General features: G+C 41.9%; 1 long non-coding RNA gene across 1 annotated transcript in view; it reads left to right on the forward strand.

The window, feature by feature from the left end:
• Positions 1-9754, forward strand: part of LOC109299245 — a 21793-nt gene extending 12039 nt beyond the window's left edge. Inside the window, exons 2-3 of the long non-coding RNA XR_002097802.1 lie at positions 3589-3594; positions 9745-9754. This is a non-coding gene — a long non-coding RNA (uncharacterized LOC109299245). The remainder of the gene's footprint in view (positions 1-3588; positions 3595-9744) is intronic.
• The last annotated feature ends 5538 nt before the right edge of the window (positions 9755-15292 follow it).

A 15292-nucleotide genomic window follows, 5' to 3' on the forward strand; every position in this document is an offset into this window, starting at 1 on the left:
GGGGGGGGGGGAGAAAGAGTGTGGCTGCCTAGCTGCAGATCAACTCACCTTTTTCCTACAGAGCTGTTAAGAGACCAAGAAAACCCAGTGATATTTAACTATTTATAGGTTTAATGATACAGCATTATATAAAGCTTGCAAACATGAAATTATGTACATATGTCTATATACATACACACACATGTATTAGCCCAGAACAGATGGCCGGCCGGCATGCACGCACTTTGTAACAGGCTGGCCTTTCAGGGCTGGGTCTTGGTGCTGGCTGCCCACCTGCTCTGGGTTAAGCCCCCACCTCACTCTCCTGCCACACTTTGATGAAAATAATATGAATGTTATTCCTAAAAGGCAGGAGACTGCCCATTGTTTGACCTCTTGATAGCCCAGGCCTATGTACACACTCTGACCTCCCCTTACATGTGTCCTGTACCTTGCAGCTGTTTCTATGTTACATCTAGTATTTCCATATTATCCCATCTATGATATCTGTTCCCCAAGTCAATGGTTCTTTCCCTCACTAGGACTACTCATCTTTAACTGGGCACTCTATATACTCAAACCCTCATTGGGCTGCTTACACTCCCAGCCTGTCACTGGGCTGCTGGGGTCTTTTACCCAGTGGGGCTCAGGTGACTGCTGCCATGCTTGGCCCCCTACACTGGGGTCTTCCACCCTGTGGGGCTCAGGTGGCTGCTGCTGTGCCTAGCCCCTAACACTGGGCTCAGGTGTTCCCTTCTAGGCTTGCCTGGCCCAGGTCTCTTCCCTTGGGAGTAAACTGTCCAGGGGCTGGGGTTTTCAGGCACCTCTCCTTGCCTTTCACTGGAGTGGTAACTGGTCTGGCAGTTCTCAGGGACTATTCCACCATGAACAGTCCCACCAAACTACCCATCCCCAGCAGGGTGCAGTTTTAGGTCTTACCCAGGACCAGGAGCCTCCAAATCACCCCCATAGCTCCTGCCCTTACCTCCAACATATTCCAAGAGCAGCTCAACCTCATATTGTTTCCTGGCCTGCTCAGCACAGACTGCCCTTTCACTAGCTGAGGGCCTGGGTTAAAATGGAGGCTGCTCCGCCCCCTCAGCCAATCCCAGGGTCCTCCTAGGGTCATGTGCCAGCCTTGATGAGGCTAGCACCCACCTGCCAGCTGCTCCACTGCCAACTAGAAACCTTAAAGTGGCAGGCACTCCAGGTGCTCTGCCACACGCCTGCTATTCACAGATATAAATTTACAAAGGTGATAGCTTTGTTAACCCTTGACTCAGGCACAGGCCTAGTCCTCTGTGGCCCTCTGATTAATCTGCAGCCTCTGCCCTCCTCAACAGGGCTCTTCAGGCAACAAGCAAAGGAGCACTTAATGATAAAACACAGGCTAATCAACAAACAATGAAAAGAATATCTGGCAATAATGGGACAAGAATTTTACATACGCAATCAGGTTACATCAAATGAAATACACATATATACAGATAACCCATACAATAAGTTCAGATATAAAACAGCTTACAGTCCTTTACAGGACAACGATAAGAACGCAGGTTACAACAGGAATCCCAACAGCATAAGGAACTAGACCACAACAATGGCACAGCAGCTGTGCCCAAGGAAGAAATGGCAACCCAGGGAAAGATCCTGTTAACTAATAAAACATCATTAGCCTCTCCCAGGTTACTCAACTAGGAGGGACTCATAACTATGACACTACCCTGAACAAACAGGGGAGCCCTAGACTCCTTTCTGTGCCCAAGGGTGAATCGTCCCCACTCCTCAGGGGATTCCCCTTGATTACCCACAGTGAGGAAGGTCCCTCCTCCCCTGTGGGAATCCCTTTTCTGGGTAACTCATGACTCCCAGCGTCCTTCCTTATAGGGGTGGTCAGCCCATCCAGTTGCTGCTCGTGGCAGGAAGGCCCGAGCTTCCTGGTGCAGCCACCAGGGCCTATCACCCCTCTCTCAGCCTGCTGTGCACCACCCTGTGCACCCCTGCACTGCCTTGTGCAGCTATGCTGACCTGTCAGCTCTATAGTCCTGTGCACTGCTTTGTGCACTGATGGCCTAGCTCCTGCCTCATGCAGGGTTGGGGACCTGCACTGCCTCATGCAGCTGCTGGGCTCCCATCAGCTCCCCACCAGCCCCCATGCACTGGTCTTTGCACCAAAAAAGCTGCGCATTGTCGCTCCTGCGTGGTGCAGGGTTGGGGACCCATGCTGCCACATGCAGCTGCTGGGGTCCTGTCTGCTCCTGGACCCTCTGTGCACTGGTCTGCGCACAGACACCATGGCTCCCTCTACAGCGGGGCTGGGGATACAGCCGCTTGCTGTGTGGCACACTCTTCTGGGGCAACTGCTCTGCCTTGCTGATCCACTCTACCAGCTCTTCACAAGCCCCATCTTCATTGCCCCTCATGGACAACTCTCAATGTGCTGGGCATATGGGCTTTTATCCCTTCTGGAGGCTCTGGCCCCAGATTGAAAATGGACCAATAGGAAAGCCTGAGAGGCTAGTTTCCCCTCAGGTCCTTTCTTCACCCTGCCTCTGGGTCAGGGTGGGGCAAGCTTGCCTCCTGCCTCCTCCTGATTAGTGGAAATGCTCCACAAATCACCCTGGGCCATTTGAACTCAAGCTAACAATCCAGGCTGCTGGTAAGGCCACCGGCCAGCCTGCCACACTACGTTCATCCAGATCCATCTTAAATCAGGTTCCGTCTTTTCGAAACCAGTGTATATGCCCTGAGCTTATGTTCTGTAACAGTTTTAGACTGGTTTATGATAATTTATAATAGACCGAGCAGGGTTTTTTCCTCCCTTCTGTCTTCTGTTTTACTGGGAACACAAATGGGGTGCATTGTCTTTTTCAAGGGATTTGGTCCTGCATTTCCCCTTCCTGCTGTGCTACTCAGTGCTCCCGCACTGAGCTGGTGCATCTCTGGGACTAACAAGTTTCATCCCAAGCAGTCTGGGGATTTCCCAGCTGAGGGAGAACCTAGCATGAGGGGAAAAGGTATTGTCCCAACCCTGCTTATAAAAGTCATGACCTAGCCCCCAGCTCTGGCAGTGCCTGAAAAGGAATCTCTTTGATTTGCATTTCTTCTTCCTGGCCCTCGTCTCTCCAAAGTGTCTTTGGGAACAGGATAAGGCAGAGTCCCTGCAACCCTCCCCATCTTTACTGATCTGGAGAGGGCATCATCATAAGTTCAATTATAGAAGAGAATAAGGGATGGTTCACAACTCCTCCTTCCCTCAGTAAAGTCTCTCTGACCCATTTGTTTCTTGAGCTCTTTGTTATTTTCTGAGTTTAAATAAAATATTTGAAATAGCATGCATTTGCACAGTGGCATTGATGGTTGGTAGATACCAGATCTGATTTTTATTTTAAACATGATCGAGTAAATATATCATAGGAGTTTTTAGTTTTGATGAGGATAGAATTTCTGTCGCTGTAATTAAATTTGTTTTACACTTCTGTCTGGTGAATTGTGTACGGTAATGCTAAAATTTTAACTGCCATTAAATGATGTTGCATCAGGGGCTCAGAAATATTTCACTGATCTCTTTTAATATCACCAGTCTTTAATAGATTTTCCTTTTTACAGTGAAGGGTATTTTTAAAATTAAGCTTAAAATGTTGTCTTTGTGGCTGGGTTTTTAATTTTTTCCCCTCCTCTTTCTCACCCTCTTTTATAAGACCATTCTTTAAGCAGTTTCACACTGTCTTCATCTTTGCATTGTAAGACCCTAGTAATTAGATCAAGCTTTGCTGAGCTTGTGGAAATCTTGTAAGAGAAGTCATTTTAATAGAGTTTAATGTCTGAACTCTATTGCTCTTATTTGCAAGGTTACCAACTTGATAAAAGAAATGGGTTTTGACAACTTGATAGTTAGAGGTTCCTGAAAAAAATGTCTGTAAATTGATTCCTTAAGCTGTTAGAGCACAGTGACATTGTAAGTAGAAAGGTGAGGGACTTTAGTTCTGTTCAGCTTGTATGGTGAAACATGCAGCATCCATGTCAGCCATGGCTATTCAGAAATAACTGTCTTGATGGGTTGTGTGTGTGCACAAGGAGGAGTTCAAGCAGAAAACATTTGGATTTGGTTTCAAAAAGAATTTGACTCCTCTATCTAGTTCTAGTAATAGTTCAGACCAGGTAAAGCAAGTGGCGTGTTGCAAAATTTCACTTCAGTGTAGAATTCCATGTGATTAGCAAAAATATTGCATTTACTTGATTCCAAGACAAGGTTTCCCCCCCAAATGGCAGAGGGAAAAAACTTCTCTTCTCATAATCACATACAAGGAAATCTCACTAAATACATTGCCTGTCGTTAAATGGCTGCCAAAAGCAGCATGTTCTCAGCAATGGAACCCAACTATGAAGTTGATTGAAAGCAGCCAACACTGAGCATGAGTATTAAATAAATAGCTCACATTGGGCAAATATGCTGATAGGAACAATCTTTTTGTTTGTTTTGTTTTGGGTTTTATTGGCCTCCTACAAATGCCTCCAAATACAAGGTTCTTGGCTACATAATTTATGGTGATGGGGGACTGGTCTTGGACTTTCTCTCTAGTTTGCTCCTTAGGCCTTTTGTCTTTGGGCAACCAACACTGGAAGGCATCCGAACCCCAAGGCCTCTGGCCTTGGGGCTTGGACATAGGATGCCTGTTATGAGTTTGGGAGTATCTGAAGCCCCAGGCTAGTGAGTCTGATAAGTAGGATATTTGCCAGTTCTACCACCACACATAATTGAATGAATGAGCTCTGCTTAGCTGAAATTTGGAACTTAATTCAGAAATAATTTGGCCCTGGAAATGAAATCTGAAAAAAGGAGTTGGAAGGGGACAAATTCAAGGCAAATAAGCAATAATTAGATTCTACATTTGCAGAATTATAACAAATTTATAAATTTTCCATATGTAGAATTTAATTATTGGTGTCTAATTTGCATAGTGAAAGTAAAACAGAGTACATGAAGAACTGGTCCTAGACTGGGCACAAGTACCTACTCATCACCACACGCAGAGCAAAATAAAACAAATGGACATATATAGGGCTACTGGCAGATGTTTTAAATTGTGGGGATCTGATTTAGGTTCCCCACAATCGCACCTCCAGCTATACCACATGTGCCTGGCAGCACACATCATTGTCGGATTGGCCATCAGATCCCAGTATGCCATATTGCCAGTACAGGGGAAACTTTCTGTCCATGCACTGGCAATCTTCACTCCTGTGGCTGGGAGCCATGTCAGTGTTTGGAGCTCCTAGCTGCAAGGGGGCACAACACCCTGTGCTCACACAACTGGGAGCTCTGGCAGTTGATCGGGAGGTGGAAGCTCTGGCACTGTGCTCTCCCAGCTGGGTCCCTCGATCAGCTGACCAGTGCACTCAGCCTCTGGGGCACATTCCTGTGTGCTCCGGAGGCTGGGCGCACTGGCCATAGGTTCAGTTAAAGGCGTGATAAGAAGATATTACACATTTTGTGTAATAACTTTGTCACTTTTTTCCTGTTCTTATTACATCGTTAATTGAACGAAATGGGTGGCTAGGTCTCTACTGAAGACATGATTAACAAGTTCATTAAGTGTAACACGTGTCAGGAGCCTAGGATATCTTTTAAGAATGCCAGATAACAACCGTGTCTATGGTAAAAGACGTCACCATCACCAGGCATGGTGATGCTCATCATTTAGGCCAATTGTCAGGCACGCTATGAAGCATGATGATGCCTAAAGTGGTATTTTTACTTCTAAGTAGGCTGGCCATATTGAAATCCTGGAAATCCAGGACATCATCTGGGAAATCTGGGACACCTTCCCCCGCCTCTTCTCAAGTTGGTGTGGGCCGGGCTCCATGCCGGACAGGGTCCAGCTAGGCTCCTGGCCAGTCTGTGCCCCATGCCCCTGCATTTCCAGGTTTTCCATTATTATTCCCAACAGGCAGCCAGGATAAGCTTCAGAAATCCAGGACTGTCCTGGCTAAAATGGGATATATGGTCACCCTACTTCTAAGCCTTAAAACAAATTCCAGGAAGGGGTAGCTGGTACACCTTGCCTGGCTTTCTCTTCTATGCACTTGATGATGTAGGAAGCCCAAGGATGAAAGCACCTGTTTAAATTCAGCATAGAAACATGACTTAAGAACCTGGTATTTTTAATTAGCCATAGCTGTATCCAAGGATGGTGGAAGCTGATCACTTCACAGAGAAATATATGTAAGACTCAAATATCTTGGAGCCTTGTGTCTAGTCAAAACATATACTTAAATGTGACAAGGGAAGTGGTCAAATTAGTTGTTGTGAGTAGTTTATGACATATTTAGCCTTTTTCCTGCTAGTAATTTATCTATCAACAGACCGTGATTGAGTGTGGTCCAACAAGCAGTTTGTTTGAACACATTTTAGTTTCTAATCAGTTCATGAACTTGCCAGTGTGAATATTCAGTTTTGTTGTTTGTGCCATATGACTGTTCATACAAGTAAATGGCAGTGTTTCTCTTCTCTGATTGCATACAGAAGCACATCATTCATGAACAGTGTTATATTTCCTGACATATCTATTGTTTGAACTCTGAAGGGAGTTTTGAAGATCATCTCTGAGGGAGCACTTCTGGTGCAAACACTCTGAACTATATTGGTATGCACTAGTATGTGCAACGCTTTGGCTTTTGGTGAAAGTTCATACAATAGTTACCCATACCTTTACAACCTCCTGGCTAGACTATCTCATAGCAGCAGCTGTTGTGGAAGTCCAGCCATCCTGGGTAAAACTAGTGAGTGCATTGTATTTTATGGCAAGTACCCATTTAAAACAATACACATGCTGCTTCCTCAGTCTCAAGTAAATTAGCATATAATAATAACTTAAATAGGCCCTGACCATAGCTTCAGGCTCCAGGGGTGCCTATACACATGGCGGTTAGTGGTCTAATTAGAATGCTCCAGTGTGGCCTCATCATCATGTGTATAAGCTCCCACACATTTAAAAATTGCCACAGGAATGCTTTATCTAAATCTCATTGAATGAATAAAGTGTGTCTCAGCCATTTTTAAATGCATGAGGGCTTAATACACATGACAGCGAGGCGTTTTAATTAGAGTGGGTCTTTGGGAACTGCTCTAATTAAAATGCCACCTCCCCAGCCCCCCCAGCAGCCCAGGATTTTAGATGTTAAAGATATATTTGTGGTATTGACCTAATAGTTTTTATAGCAAGAATTACCTATTTTACATGATCTAGATCTCTTTATGTTAATATTTTATTGCTTTTTATTGACACAATGTCTGTGTGCTTATTTCTGGCTGTTGTTTTGATCATTTCCCTGGGCAGTTTTTTTCTCTTTTTGCTATTTGGAGTCATTTTGTTAAGATTAGATTTATTTCCCTCAACACTTTCTCCTGTAACTTTGTACCATGTGTCCCGCAAATATTCCTTTTCCAAATTAGGAAAATTTGTATATCTCTAGAGTCATTTGTAGGTGCATGAGGTCCCAGCTTCTGCTTCTTGGCTACATGTTTAAAAAAAAGAAAACCAAAAACAAATAGTATCTCTCTACAGAGTTATCCTATCTGGATTCACAGTACTCAATGCTTTTGTCAGTTTCTGACATTTTTCTTGGCAACAGCTTCTAATTCACTTTCATCTTTTTCCTCACACATAGACAGTAAAAAGTTTTATCTTCATTTTTCCTCATCTTTGTCCCCTGTGGTTTGCTTTGTCTATAGACTCAGTTCTTCTTCCCATTGCTTCCATGTAAGTCTAAGATTTTTTTGTCTGAAAATACAGTATTCCCAGGAGTCTGCATCTCTCCAAGCTGCTGGTTTGCTCTATTTCTAGCTATTGCTTTGTTTCCTTTGCTGTGGAACTTGACAACATATTTCATGTTTTAAATACAAGGCAATAATATATAAGGACTGTATATGATTATAAAACAAAATCCTTTCTTTATTAAGACAAATATTTATAGAGATGTTGCAAATGCAGGGGCCATCCCAGATACGCATCCCAAATTCTCCCAAGCTGGGGAGTCTGCTGATGCCTTTATTTGCATGTACAAGTGGAAGAGGTGATAGTGAGAGAATGTGTTTAATGGGGTCTGGTCTTCTGATTGTATCTATTTTTCTGTGGAGCGCTCCCTGTACCCTGCAGTTCTTCCACAGGACTGGGAGGGTGAAACATGGGAGAATGGCTTTGTTGGAGCTTCACTACTTTTTCAGATACAGACATTACACTCTTACTGGAGACTGGAAACTGGCCTATACCCATAACAGAACAGAAGTTCACCATGCATAGACTAGTTTAAAAATGGCAGAATCTGACCTAAATTTGCCCTCCCTTTTATCCCCACACCAAAGAGTGAATGTGTGTTTTGTTCACTACCCATCTAAACTATGCTGCTTACAGAAAACTACATAACTTAAATTGATTCTCCCTCAGGCTTTTTGAATGTCTATACCAAGACTTGGAGACACATCCCATGCATTGTGCAGATGTCCCTAACTTTTGGCTGATATCTGGGGGTTAAAGGAATAATATGTAGTGTGGACAACCACTTGCTTGGGCTCTACATGGAATATATTATTTGGATTGTAATACTGTTGCTAGTCCAGGAATTATACATTACACTGTGATAAATAAGTTTAAGTAACTGAATTAGCTGAGACCAATTCAAAACTATGACTGTCGGGAGCATATCCACCTGCCTTGATCTTTAGAGAAATTTCAGAGGGATTGCAGAACTTCATAGTTTCATAGTAGCTTGGGTCAGGAGGGACCTGAACAGATCATCTAGACTGACCCCCTGCCACCGGCACGAATGAATGCTGCGTTCACAAGACCCCAGACAGGTGATCATCCAACCTCCTCTTGAATTTGTCCAAGGTAGGGGCAATGACTACTTCCCTGGGAAGCTGGTTCCAGATTTTGGCCTGTGCTTCCTGTGAGTATCTTGCTTCTTCTGAGTCTCATCTCTTAATGCTTGATCTTGCAGATGCTTTATCTGACTCTCTTTTCAGTCCCATTCACTTCAGGATGTGTCTATGGAGTAAACTTCAATGACTGGCAAGAATGCCCTCAAATGCATAGTCTTGCATGCTACCTATTCCATAGGGTGGTGAGTAACTGCATCAGTGGGGTGCTTTGGGTGAGCTAATAGCACTCCTGAGTAATAACACTAATTAGCCTGCACCCAAGCTAATTAGCCTACTTACGACACTTCCTGGATAAGTCTATACTGCTTCTGGTTTAGGAACAGTCTGAGGAGTAAAGGCGGGGTGTCGGTGTTGAGAATGATAAATTGACTGTGCAGACATAGCTTTAGAATCCCAATGATTTAATAAATTAAGCAATGAATTTCTGTTCTCTCCATGAGTTTCTTCACAGAACACAGGGATAGCAATGATCATTTTCCTTTATAAATAACTTTCAGACCTATAGAGGTAGCTTTTTGGCAACTTAGTTGTTTTCCTATATAAGCCCCCTCTCTCTGTGGAGATCATTAATACCCCATGCTATTCGTAGTTTTGCTTGGTGACCTTATTATGAATCTGTAGATAAAATTACGTTTATAAGGGCACAGGCATGACAGTGAATTACCAATGTCCTAGGAGTAGTTCTAAGCCAACTGCCCAGACATTTGAAATGCACGTGTTATACATATGATAATGTGGAATCATTCAGTAGTCCGGTACCCTCCTTCCTCCTTTTCTTCCCCTTTACTTAGACAAAGTTAATGCAGTTAAGGAAGCTGTTCTAGCTTTGCCTCTGAATTTTTTGGCTCTGCTCCTTTTGAATAAACTTTCAGTGTTATTTTAATGCAGTTTCTTCCTTCATTAAAAAGAAAAAAAAAAGAGCTGATTTCTGTCCAGACAGAGACAGATGAATATTTAGAGATCCAATGCCAGCTGCTCTACATGGGCATGAGGACAACATGCTGTAAAATCTTAATGAAATTTTCATTGAAAACAATTAGTGCCTACAACCAGAAACTGAAATGCCAAAATGCAATAGTTTTAAAGATTTCTATTGTTCTGGGTTTGTTACCAATAATAACCAAAGTTGAAGGTCTGCATTTTGGTTCTGGTCTTTCAGACACTGACAGACAAGCTTCAGATTGACTTCAGTGGGACTGTTCATGCTACAGATAACCTGTGAAATGCTGATAATTGAAGACAGACAATTTTAGACTGTGGAAGCAAACATCTGAATAACACTAACTGCTTAAGCATAGTTTACCCTTTAGTAGAGATGGAGTTTTATAGCTAGAAATAGTAGCTAATGTGTCATGTCTGTGTGTATTTATATATATAGCTATCCATATATATAATAAAATCGTTCATGAGGGAAATATCATTTGCCACGTATCAGACAGGAGTGACATTTTATAGCTGAGTCTACAAATAAGGGTTTTTAATGGAAAAACTGACAGACCCTTAAGTATAGCTGAGCAAATGGTACTGTTATATACATAGAGAGAGAGAACTTCCCATGGGCCAAAATAGATAGGATGGCAGCATATACAATAATAAATGGTAAGTTACTGGAGCAAAATCCATTCTTTTTAAACCAAGGGTAAAAAAATTCCCAGCCTGTGGTCAAAAGACTCCGACTTTCAAAATTTCTGGTGGGAATTGATTGTACCAGAAGTGTGTTTCCTCTTGTCAGTACAATATGCTTCCCTTGTCACAGAAAGTATTACTTGGTTAGCCCGGAAGCTATGAAAGCCTCAAAAGAGAAATGATAAGCTCCTTTATTGGCCAACTTTTATATTAGAAGGAAAGTAGTTTAAAAGACATAACCTATATGTGCATGCAGGCTGAAATATGTTGCATTACTCAATTTTGGACTGAGTGCTGTGAATTTCATCACCTCTTTCAGAAACCAGTTGAGATTTCTCAGCATCATTCAGCATCAGGAGTTGAGATTTCTCTGCATCATTCAGCATCAGGTCCAAAGCAGGCATGTCATATGCTTGGAGGATAAAAATCATGTCTGGTGTTTGAGCTGTGGGGAGCAGATGATTCTGGATCAGCTTCCCAGAAAGAAGAAAGATAGGATTGAGATTGCCACAAATAATGCCTGAAGGTATTTTACTGAAAGGGGCCTACACAGGGCACAATGCCCTCTTTAGCTTTCAGGTATGGGAGTATTATTATACACATTTTACAGGATCAGAAGACAAGGCAGAGAGAAATGAAGGCTCTGATCCTACAAATGGGTATGTACCTGAGTAACTTTATTTATGTGAGTATCCTCTTTGAGTTCTGTATTACTCACATGTGTAAAGCTGTTCATATCTGTAAACACCTGCAGGATTAGGCCTACCTGACTGGCCTAAACCCCCATCCTCACAGCAAATCAAAGGCAGAGCCAGGAATAGAGTCTCAGGTTACAGCTTCCCAACCCTAGCTCCAACCACCAGATGGCAGATTTAAATGAAGGTAGGCTGGTATCCCACTTACACAGGGAATTGTATTATCAATCACTGCATAATTTTCTTGAACCACATGGAAAGGGAAAGTGGATTTTGAATCATAATTCTTTGCAAATGTTCAACAAACTCGATACCCTCCTCCCCATGCCAGGCAGGTAATTTGATTCTTGCTTATTAGGAGCTAGATTGATTTCCCTCTATTTGACATTTCACATTCACTTATCAAAACTGGAAACTGTCAATCTTGAGGCTAGTCCTTTAGAAATTAAGCTGCAGTTTTTGCTTTTTTTCTCTTCTTTTTTTTTTTTTTTAAAGTGGGGCTACCCTACTTAAGTATCCAGTTTCCTACAAGTGAAATTCACATCTGGACTACGAACTTCACTGACAAGTTTTAGTCTTCTGGCAAAATGTATGTTAGCTAGAATTTGCCCGCAGAATAAAAAAAGCAAAGGGGACAATGCTGTGATACTCTTTCAGAACTTGTGTATCTTTACGGTTTCCTTTATTCATCTGGCAACAAATTAAGTTACCTTGTCAAAGAATTGCTGCAGAATTAAATCTGCGTGTAAGTCAAATGACACACTTCAGATCTGTTTACAATTACTCCTGCTCCTTTCTTGTGCATCTTTATTGGCTGCTCTGCATGTGCATGTAAGCCCATTGAGACTACTGATCATTGCAACACGGAGACAATGACTGAGGTCTTTTTTTTAAAAGACTCTTTTTCTGTTCCTTTCATTCTGCTGAGATACCAAAAAAAGAAAAAGAAAAAGAAAAAAAGGGAACCAAAGAAAGAGGTATGATAATGATTTTATTCTCTCACAAATAATGTGTGCATTTTTAACAGAGAGGGTAATTAAGCACTGGCATATAACTAGGGAATCTGATGGATTCTCTATCATTGGCAGGCTTTAAGTCAGGAATGTGTATATTATAACTCATCCAGAAGTTGTGGGCTTGATACAGAAATGGCTGGGGGAGATTCCAAGGCCTGTGCTGTGCTAAAGATCAGAAATAATGATTGCTTCTGGCCAAGAATCTAGGCTTTGCAATTTAAAGTGACATATGAACATTAGCTAATTACTCCTTACAACAGCTCTGCGAAGTATATATTATTATTCCCATCTCCCAGGTGAAGAAATAAAGGAGGAAGGGGCTACCATCACCACAAAAACATACGATAACAGAGACAGGCATAGAACTCAGAAGCGCTCATATCATGGATTCCCTAAAAAGACTGTTTTGTGGGGAAAGCACAAGGCTGAGAGTCAGGAGGTGATTTCAGTTTCTGACTTCACTATTCATTGTCACTATCTGTGACCATCATAGATATAGAAATAATGCCAGTAAAATTGAAAAGTGAAGTCTACTAACCCAACCCATCCTCACCTACTGAGCAAAGACCTGGCCAGCCAGAAGAGAAGGAGCCAGTATATGATCTTCTTCACAGAAATGGTGAAGTTGATGCACACAAATCGCTGGGCGCCTCATGGTAGGAAATGAAATGAGGAGGTGAAGGGGCTTATGCAGGTTGCTCCAGGTAATAAGGGAGGCTAGGCAATGTGAGTATGGACCAGTCCTACAAAGACACGAGGGCTCTACTTAGTGTGATTATTATTGCCCTTGCAATAATTGTGGAAGACAATTAGGTGGCAGACTAAATATGTGGTACTGCACAGGTATCAGTGGACTTCAAAGAGGCCAACTGGCAGGAAGCCCTGTCATAAAACAGTGAGTTGTGGCAGAAGATCATAGATATAACCAACTTTGAGCAGGCAAGAAGGAAGAAGAAGATCACTGTTGCCCCTTTTGGGTACCTGCCACTGGCCACCAAATGTGTTACAGATAAGCAGCGCAGAATGTGAGGGAATCTCATATTGTTCAATATGGAGGACACGCAACTCCTGCAATATGTGCAAGTTACACAGGCCAGCAGATATAGAGACTTTAGTCTTCCTGGTTTATCAGCTGGTTAGAGCATGATGCTAGGTCACAGGTTTGATCTCTGGTTGGACTGATGATCTCTTAAGGTCCCTTCTAGCTTTACTTCTCTGTGACAGTCTGCCACAAGCGTGGGCATTGTATATGCAAATTAAGAGGCAGAATATTTCCTCAGTTCTTATATTTTACCTCCAGGTGGAGCAAAAGCCTCAGGACGGAAGTGTAAAACCAATGCAATCTGATGTCAGTATGTATGTATGGAGTGCTCCTGAAAGGTGCCATGTGGAAAAGATTCCCTACACTGATAGATATGTTAATCAGCCTTAGCCTTGGCCACTTTGTTTGATAAATATTAAAATCCAGCCCATCTTGGGCATCTGTACCAAAATTTCCATTATATATGTGTGTGCATGTAGATTCTGGAGATGGTTTTATAATGCATTTTTTCAATGATTTATTGAACAGTTTGTGATCTTTCAATACAGCTCAAAAAAGCATATATCAGATCAGGTACTTCCATTAACATGTTTATTTTAGAGCAGTTACTAGAAGACAAAATCCTAAGAAATACAGGACACTCTCTTCAAGCATTTAATTCCTGTGACTAGAACTGCTTATTAGATCTCTAGTAAAAATATATACATTTTTCTTCAGCTGATTTTCTCTAACTTTCTCCTGCCTCATGGTTAGCATCAAAAGCCAAGGACTGCATGCACATCTCTTTTCTACAAGAAGAACGGTTCTTTAATATGCAAATATTGGAGGCAAAGTTGGATGACTTGACTTAGCACGTCCTTGAAAGAACCAAAAGCTTTTATGAAAAATTCAAGGTTACACAGTTATGTTCCCAAATATGACTGATAAAAAAAAGGCTACTTACTTAACCCATTAGCAGAAATAAATGGGAGGATTGTTTTCTTACATGAAATACCTTCCCCTTTATTAACAGTGAAAAACAGCTGCATTGTTGGGGCGATATACCTAGGTCTGAGTCCAAATTACAGTAAATGACACAGCTTCAGGTACAGCCTTCTCTTAAAACTCAATGGAGGCGTCAATCAGAAAAAGGAAGAAATGAGTAAAAAGGAAGAGAATGACCCAGAAAAAGAAAAACAACCCATATAAATAATCCTCCTTTTATTTTCTGGAACAATCTTGATTCTGATTTGACTTCATAGTCTCAAAAGACATCTCTTGTGCAACATCGATGCTATCAAGCATCCACTAACATAGGCTTTGATGGGCCAAAAGGGGAAGTGAATTTTAGAGCAAAGTCTTCCTCTCTTAGAACAGCTGTAGCTTGGCCTCATGGAATTTGGATCTGGGCAGTTCTGGTTTATTCATTTATTTGATGTATATGCCACACTTCCCAATAAAGGCTCAGGAAGGCTGACTAGAAGAAAACAGAATAAATTAAAAACAGAAAAGTTTGAAGAGGACCAAAATAGCTTACTAGACCACCAAGATAAAACAGAATCCCCATAAGCCACATCTCAACCTAGTTTTATTTGGTGAATGCCTGCCCAGGTAGGAAGGTGTCACAGTGCTCATGAAAGATGTCCAGGCAAACGTCATGAGGGAGAGAGTTCAGTGACTCATTTGTCCTTGTGCTGGCCCATGGGGGGTTAGATAGTAGAATCGTGGGTAGCCACAATTCAAGTCATGTTGAACTTATTAATAAGTTTTACACAATACCTTGATATATTCTTGAAACAACAAGAAGTCAGCATATGCAATTATGCAATACTTGATTATTGTTGTAATTCATAAATGTCTCCAATGAATTAGCAGACATTGCAGTCAAAACTTTAGTCCCTAGTGTAAATAATACAGTCCATATTTTACTAATCTTTCCAATCAACTTTAGGGGAATGAAATGAAATGATCAAATAAATAAATTACAAAGCATATTAATGAAATGTATTCATCA

Source organism: Gavialis gangeticus, unplaced genomic scaffold (assembly GCF_001723915.1).
Source record: "Gavialis gangeticus isolate Ggan-Ray unplaced genomic scaffold, GavGan_comp1, whole genome shotgun sequence".
Lineage (NCBI taxonomy): Eukaryota > Metazoa > Chordata > Crocodylia > Gavialidae > Gavialis > Gavialis gangeticus.